General features: G+C 38.8%; 1 non-coding gene across 1 annotated transcript; it reads left to right on the top strand.

Annotated features, from left to right (window-relative positions):
- The first annotated feature begins 4,394 nt into the window (after positions 1-4,394).
- Positions 4,395-4,502, top strand: LOC112725172 (small nucleolar RNA R71). Its single transcript, XR_003164296.1, has one exon. It is a non-coding gene; the product is annotated as a small nucleolar RNA R71 (small nucleolar RNA).
- The last annotated feature ends 4,449 nt before the right edge of the window (positions 4,503-8,951 follow it).

Here is an 8,951-nt window from a genome sequence, read left to right on the forward strand (position 1 = left end):
CTCAAGTTTTCACTTGACACCTACACGCCACAAGCACATGGTTAGGGACAGCTTGGTTTAGCCGCTTAGGCCAGGATTTTATTCCTTTAGGCCCTCTTATCCACTGATGCTCAAAGCCTTGGGATCCTTTTTATTTACCCTTGCCTTTTGGTTTTAAGGGTTACTGGCTTTTTGCTCTTGTCTCTTGGTTTTAAGAGCTTTTGGCTTTTTCTGCTTGCTTTTTCTTTTTCTTTCTATTTTTTTCTCGCTATTTTTTTTTCTGCAAGCTTTGTTCTTTGCTGCTTTTTCTTGCTTCAAGAATCATTTTTATGATTTTTCAGATTATCAAATAACATGTCCCCTTGTCATCATTCTTTCAAGAGCCAACATATTTAATTAAACTAAATTCAAAAGACATATGCACTGTTCAAGCATTCATTCAGAAAACAAGAAGCATTGTCACCACATCAATATAATTAAACTAAGTTCAAGGATAAATTTGAAACTCATGTACTTCTTGTTCTTTTGAATTAAAACATTTTTCATTTAAGAGAGGTGATGGATTCATAGGACATTCATAACTTTAAGACATAGTTACTAATTACTAATGATCATGTAATAAGATACAAACATGGATAAGCACTTAACATAGAGAAAACGAAAAACAGAGAATGTAAGAATAAGGAATGAGTCCACCTTAGTGACGGTGGCGTTTCCTTCTTGAGGAACCAATGATGTCCTTGAGCTCTTCTATGTCTCTTCCTTGTCTTTGTTGCTCCTTCCTCATTGCTTTTTGATCTTCTCTAATTTTATGAAGGATGATGGAGTGCTCTTGATGTTCCACCCTTAGTTGTCCCATGTTGGAACTTAGTTCTCCTAGGGAGGTGTTGATTTGCTCCCAATAGTTTTATGGAGGAAAATGCATTTGAGGCATCTCCGGGATCTCATGGTGATGAGCTTCATGCGTCTCTTGAGATCCATGAATGGGCTCTCTTGCTTGCTCCATCCTTTTCTTAGTGATGGGATTCTCTTCCTCAATGGGAATGTCTCCTTCTATGAAAGCTCCAGCTGAGTAACATAGATGGCAAATAAGATGAGGGAAAGCTAGCCTTGCCCCAGGAGAGGGCTTTTCGGCTATTTTGTAGAGTTCAAGGGAGATGACTTCATGAACTTCTACTTCCTCTCCAATCATGATGCTATGGATCATGATGGCCCGATCCACAGTAACTTCAGATCGGTTGCTAGTGGGGATGATGGAGCGTTGGATGAATTCCAACCATCCTTTAGCTACAGGCTTGAGGTCCAGTCTTCTTAATTGAACTGGCTTGCCTTTGGAGTCAATCTTCCATTGAGCTCCTTCCACACATATGTCCATGAGGACTTGGTCCAACCTTTGATTAAAGTTGACCCTTCTAGTATAGGGGCGTGCATCTCCTTGCATCATAGGCAAGTTAAACGCCAACCTCACATTTTCCGGACTAAAATCTAAGTATTTCCCCCGAACCTTTGTAATATAATTCTTTGGGTTTGGGTTCTTACTTTGATCATGGTTCCTAGTGATCCATGCATTGGCATAGAACTCTTGAACCATTAAAATTCTGACTTGTTGGATGGGGTTTGTTAGAACTTCCCAACCTCTTCTATGGATCTCATGTCGGATCTCCGGATACTCATTTCTCTTGAGTTTGAAAGGGACCTCGGAGATCACCTTCTTCTTGGCCACAACATCATAGAAGTGATCTTGATGAGCTTTGGAGATGAATCTGTCCATCTCCCATGACTCGGAGGTGGAAGCTTTTGTCTTCCCTTTCCCTTTTCTAGAGGATTCTCCAATCTTGGGTGCCATCAATGGTAATGGAAAAATAAAAAGCTTATGCTTTTACCACACCAAACTTAGAATATTGCTCGCCCTCGAGCAAGAGAAGAAAGAATAGATGAAGAAGAAGAAGAAAATATGGAGGAGAGGAGGGAGAGGTGTATTCGGCCAAGAAGGGGAAGAGAGGGTTGTATTGTGTGAAAATGAGGAAGAATGGAGGGCTATATATAGGGAAGGGAGGGGGTAAGTTTCGGCCATAAGGGTGGGTTTTGGGTGGAAAATTGATTTTGAATTTTGAAGGTAGGTGGGGTTTATGAGGTAGGTTTATGGGGAAGAGTGGATGGATGTGAGTGGTGAAGTGGTGATAGGGAAGAGAGATTGAGGTGATTATTGAAGAGTTTTAGGGAAGAGTGTTTATGGGATTGTGTGAAAGAGGGGTGAGAAGAAGTGAGTGGAGGTAGGTGGGGATCCTGTGGGGTCCACAGATCCTGAGGTGTTCAAGGATTTACAACCTTGCACCAAATTAGGCATGCAAAATGCCCTTGCACACAACTCTGGGCGTTCAGCGCCAGATTGGTGCTTGTTCTGGGCGTTGAACGCCCATTTGTTACCCATTTCTGGCGTTGAACGCCAGAACCATGCTTGTTCTGGGCGTTCAGCGCCAGCTCTTCTCCAGGGTGCAATTCTAGCGTTCAAACGCCCAGATGCTGCCCATTTTGGACGTTCAGCGCCAGAACCATGCTCTGTTCTGGCGTTTAAACGCCAGTGAGATCCTCCTCCAGGGTGTGATTTTTCTTCTGCTGTTTTTGATTCCGTTTTCAATTTTTATATTTATTTTGTGACTCCACATGATCATGAACCTAATAAAACATGAAAGAACAAGAAAAATAAAATTCGACAAATAAAAATTGGGTTGCCTCCCAACAAGCGCTTCTTTAATGTCAATAGCTTGACAGTGGGCTCTCATGGAGCCTCACAGATGTTCAGAGCATTGTTGAGACTTCCCAACACCAAACTTAGAGTTTGACTGTGGGGGCTCTGGTTGACTCTATTTTGAGAGAAGCTTTTTATGCTTCCTCTCCATGTTTACAGAAGGATGACCTCGAGTTTTAAATACAAGGGAGTCCTCATTCAATTGAAGGACTAGTTCACCTCTGTCAACATCAATCACAGCTCTTGCTGTGGCTAGGAAGGGTCTTCCAAGGATGATGGATTCATCCTCATCCCTCCCAGTATCTAGGACTATGAAATCAGCAGGGATGTAAAGGCCTTCAACCTTTACTAGCACGTCCTCTACTTGTCCATAAGCCTATTTTCTTGAATTGTCTGCCATCTCTAATGAGATTTTAGCAGCTTGCACCCCATAGATTCCCAGTTTCTCTATTATAGAGAGGGGCATGAGGTTTATCCCTGAACCAAGGTCACACAGAGCTTTTTCAAAGATCATGGTGCCTATGGTATAAGGTATTAAGAACTTTCCCGGATCCTGTTTCTTCTGAGGCAATGTCAGTTGATCCAGATCACTTAGTTCATTGGTGAACAAGGGAGGTTCATCCTCCCAAGTCTCAATACCAAATAATTTGGCATTCAACTTCATGATTGCACCAAGGTACTTGGTGACTTGCTCCTCAGTAACATCCTCATTCTCTTCAGAAGAGGAATACTCATCAGAGCTCATGAATGGCATAAGGAGGTTTAATGGAATCTCTATGGTCTCTAGTTGAGCCTCAGATTCCTTTGGTTCCTCAGAGGGAAGCTCCTTATTTATCACTGGACGTCCGAGGAGGTCTTCCTCCTTGGGATTCACGTCCTCTCCTTCCCTTACAGGTTCGGCCATGGTGATCAATTCAATGGCCTTGCACTCTCCTTTTGGATTCTCTTCTGTATTGCTTGGGAGAGTACTAGGAGGGATTTTAGTGATCCTTTTACTCAGCTGGCCCACTTGTCCCTCCAAATTTCTAATGGATGACCTTGTTTCATTCATGAAACTCACAGTGGCCTTAGATAGATCAGAGACTAAGTTTGCTAAATTAGAGGTATTTTGTTCATAGTTCTCTGTCTGTTGCTAAGTGGATGATGGAAAAGGTTTACTATTGTTAAACCTATTTCTTCCACCATTATTAAAGCCTTGTTGAGGCTTTTGATGATCCTTCCATGAGAGATTTGGATGATTTCTCCATGAGAGGTTATAGGTGTTTCCATATGGTTCACCCATGTAATTCACCTCTGCTATTGCAGGGTTCTCAGGATCATAAGCTTCTTCTTCAGAAGATGCCTCTTGAGTACTGTTGGATGCAGCTTGCATTCCATTCAGACTCTGAGAAATCATATTGACTTGCTGAGTCAATATTTTATTCTGAGCCAATATAGCATTCAGAGTATCAATTTCAAGAACTCCCTTCTTCATAGGCATCCCATTACTCACAGGATTCCTCTCAGAAGTGTACATGAACTGGTTATTAGCAACCATGTCAATGAGTCCTTGAGCTTCTGCAGGCATTTTCTTTAGGTGAATGGATCCACCTGCAGAAGTATCCAATGACATCTTAGCTAATTCAGACAGACCATTATAGAATATATCCAGGATGGTCCATTCTGAAAGCATGTCAGAAGGACACTTTTTGGTCAGTCCTTTGTATCTCTCCCAAGCTTCATAGAGGGATTCACCTTCTTTCTGTCTGAAAGTTTGAACATCCACTCTAAGCTTACTCAGCTTTTGAGGAGGAAAGAACTTGGCTAAGAAAGCCTTGATCAGCTTTTCCCAAGAGTTCAGGCTATCCTTAGGTTGAGAGTCCAACCATATTCTAGCTCTGTCTTTCACAGCAAAAGGGAAAAGCATGAGCCTGTAGACTTCAGGATCTACTCCATTAGTCTTAACAGTATCACAGATCTACAAGAATTCAGTTAAGAACTGAAAAGGATCTTCAGATGGAAGTCCATGAAACTTGCAGTTCTGCTGCATCAGAGAAACTAGCTGAGGTTTCAGCTCAAAATTGTTTACTCCAATGGTAGGGATGGAGATGCTTCTTCCATGTAAATTGGAATTTGGTGCAGTAAAGTCACCAAGCATCCTCCTTGCATTATTATTATTTTCGGCTGCCATGTCCTCTTCTTGTTCGAAAATTTCTGAAAGGTGCTTGCTGGATAGTTGTAATTTAGCTTCTCTTAGTTTCCTCTTCAGAGTCCTTTCAGGTTCTGGATCTGCTTCAACAAGAATATTCTTGTCCTTGCTCCTGCTCATATGAAAAAGAGGGCACAGAAAAATAATAATAATAGGGATCCTTTTTACCACAGTATATAGGTCCCTGTGTGTGTAGAAGAAAAGAAGAAGAAAAGAATGTAATGTAAAGAAAGAAACACAAGGGTGAGGAGAGCAGAGATGTGAGATGAAGAGAAGTGTTAGTAGATGAATAAATGAATAGAAGGAGATGAGAGAGAAAGAGGATTTTTGAAAATAATTTTTGAAAAAGAGTTAGTGATTTTCGAAAATAGTGTTTGAAAAAGGTGAGTAATTTTCGAAAATTAAGATAAAAAATTAAAATAATTAGTTAATTAAAAAGAAATTTTGAAAAAGAGGGAAGATATTTTCGAAAATTAGAGAGAAAGAGAGAAAGAGAGAGTTAGTTAGGTGGTTTTGAAAAAGATGAGAAACAAACAAAAAGTTAGTTAGTTAGTTGAAACAAATTTGAAAATCAATTTTGAAAAGATAAGAAGATAAGAAGTTAGAGAAGATATTTTAAAATCAAATTTTTGAAAAAGATATGATTTTGAAAAGGATAAGATAAAAAGATATTTTTGAAAAGATATGATTGAAATTAGTTTTAAAAAAAAGATTTGATTTTTAAAATCACAATTAATGACTTGATTCACAAGAAATCACAAGATGTGATTCTAGAACTTAAAGTTTGAATCTTTCTTAGCAAGCAAGTAACAAACATGAAATTTTTGAATCAAAACATTAATTGATGATGTTATTTTCGAAAATTATGTGATAAAGATAAGAAAAAGATTTTTGAAAAATATTTTTTTAAATTTTCAAAAATAACTAAGAAAAATGAAAAAGATTTGATTTTTGAAAAAGATTTTGAAAAAGATAAGATTTTTAAATTGAAATTTTGATTTGACTCATGAGAAACAACTAAATTTTAAAAAGTTTTGAAAAAGTCAACTCAAATTTTCGAAATTTATGAGTGAAAAAGGGAAAGATATTTTTTTTTATTTTTTGAATTTTTATGATGAGAGAGAAAACATGAAAATGATGCAATGCATGAAAATTTTGGATCAAAACAATGAATGCATGCAAGAATGCTATGAATGTCAAGATGAACACCAAGAACACTTTGAATGTCAAGATGAATATCAAGAACTTATTTTTGAAAAATTTTTAATGCAAAGAAAACATGCAAGACACCAAACTTAGAAATCTTTCATGTTTAGACTCTATGAATGCAAGAATGCACATGAAAAACAAGAAAAGATGCAAAACAAGAAAACATTAAGATCAAACAAGAAGACTTACCAAGAACAACTTGAAGATCATGAAGAACACTATGAATGCATGATTTTTTCGAAAAATGCAGGATGAACATGCAATTGACACCAAACTTAAAATCTGACTCAAGACTCAAACAAGAAACACAAAATATTTTTGATTTTTATGATTTTCTAATTTTTTTGTATTTTTATTTTATATTTTTCGAAAATTAGTGAAAAATAAGGATTCCAAAATTTTTAATATGAATTCCAGGAATCTTGTATTCTTAATCTAAAGCTCCAATCTGAGGGTCAGGCATGGCTTAATAGCCAGCCAAGCTTTAGTATGTAACTCAGACATGACACGGCTGACATTCCAATTAACTTGCTTCCATGCTGATGGTTGGAAGCCTCAGTCCAAGAGAATTTAGACATGGCTTTACAGCCAGCCAGGCTTCACATGCTTCATGAAACACTAGAACTCATTCTTAAAAATTCTGAAAAAAAATATATTTTTGAAAACATTTATTTTAATTTTTTTCGAAAACAAAGGAGAACATTTTTGAAAGATTTTTGAAAAATTTTTGAAAATAAAACAAAAAGAAAATTACCTAATCTGAGCAACAAGATGAACCGTCAGTTGTCCAAACTCAAACAATCCCGGCAACGGTGCCAAAAACTTGGTGCTTGAAATTGTGATCTCAGGCAATGGCGCTAAAAACTCTGTACGCACGTCTTAATAAATTGTTTGTCATTCACAATTTCGATGCAACTAACCAGCAAGTGCACTGGGTCGTCCAAGTAATAAACCTTACGTGAGTAAGGGTCGATCCCACGGAGATTGTTGGTATGAAGCAAGCTATGGTCACCTTGTAAATCTCAGTCAGGCGGATATCAAATAGTTATGGAGTTTTCGAAATTAATAATAAATAGAAAATCAGTATAGAAACACTTATGTATATCATTGGTGAGATTTTAGATAAGCCTATAGAGATGCTTTCGTTCCTCTGAACCTCTGCTTTCTTGCTGTCTTTATCCAATCAATCCTACTCCTTTCTATGGCTGGCTTTATGTAAGGACATCACCATTGTCAATGGCTACTTTTGATCCTCTCTGGAAAATGGTCCGATGTGCTGTCACTACATGGCTAATCGTCTGGAGGCATCACCGTGGTCAATGGCTGCATCCTATCCTCTTGTGAAAATGGTCCAAATGCTCTGTCACAGCACGGCTAATCATCTGAGGTTCTCGATCATACTGGAATAGGATTCACCCTCCTTTTGCGTCTGTCACTACGCCCAGCAATCGCGAGTTTGAAGTTCGTCACAGTCATTCAATCCCAGAGTCCTACTCGGAATACCACAGACAAGGTTTAGACTTTCTGGACTCTCATGAATGCCACCATCAATCTAGCTTATACCACGAAGATTCTGATTAAGAGATCCAAGAGATACTCATTCAATCTAAGATAGAACGGTAGTGGTTGTCAGGCACGCGCTCATAGGGGAATGATGATGATTGTCACGTTCATCACATTCATGTTGAAGTGCGAATGAATATCTTAGAAGAGGAATAAGTTGAATTGAATAGAAAAACAGTAGTACTTTGCATTAATTCATGAGGAACAGCAGAGCTCCACACCTTAATCTATGGAGTGTAGAAACTCTACCGTTAAAAATACATAAGAGAAAGGTTCAGGCATGGCCGAATGGCCAGCCCCCATGATCTAAGAACCAGACGTCCCCAGATGTCTAATACAATAGTATAAAGTCCTATTTATAATAAACTAGTTACTAGGGTTTACAGAAGTAAGTAATTGATGCATAAATCCACTTCCGGGGCCCACTTGGTGTGTGCTTGGGCTGAGCTTGAATGTTAGACGTGTAGAGGTCAATCTTGGAGTTGAACGCCAGTTTGTAACGTATTTCTGGTGTTCAACTCTGGCTTGTGACGTGTTTCTGGCGTTTAACTCCAGACAACAGCGTAGAACTGGCGTTTAACGCCCTTTTACGTCATCTAAACTCGGCCAAAGTATGGACTATTATATATTGCTGGAAAGCCCTGGATGTCTACTTTCAAATGCAATTAGAAGCGCGCCATTTTGAGTTCTGTAGCTCCATAAAATCCACTTTGAGTGTAGGGAGGTCAGAATCCAACAGCATTAGCAGTCCTTCTTCAACCTCTAAATCTGATTTTTGCTCAAGTCCCTCAATTTCAGCCAGAAAATACCTGAAATCACAGAAAAACACACAAACTCATAGTAAAGTCCAGAAATGTGAATTTAACATAAAAACTAATGAAAACATCCCTAAAAGTAACTAGATTCTACTAAAAACATACTAAAAACAATGCCAAAAAGCGTATAAATTATCCGCTCATCACTTGGCACGGTCCTTTGTGCCATCAATAAGGAGCAAGGTAGGGTTGGAAGCATCGCCTCCACTGTCTGATTCGCCATGGCTCCCTGTGCTACTGGATAAAGGGGAGTCCGGGGTGTCCTTCTGTTCTGGAGGTGGGTGAGTACCAACTTTGAGTTCCTTCAGGTAGTTGTATCGGCGCTTGTTATGGCGCTCCATTTGCTCCATCCACCGATATTGCCGGTCGAACCTCTCAAGGATCTGAAGGAACATCTGATGAATGGATGGTGCCTGTGGTATGGATGATGGTGGAGTAGAAGAAGGGG

This window comes from Arachis hypogaea, chromosome 11 (assembly GCF_003086295.3).
Source record: "Arachis hypogaea cultivar Tifrunner chromosome 11, arahy.Tifrunner.gnm2.J5K5, whole genome shotgun sequence".
Classification (NCBI taxonomy): domain Eukaryota; kingdom Viridiplantae; phylum Streptophyta; class Magnoliopsida; order Fabales; family Fabaceae; genus Arachis; species Arachis hypogaea.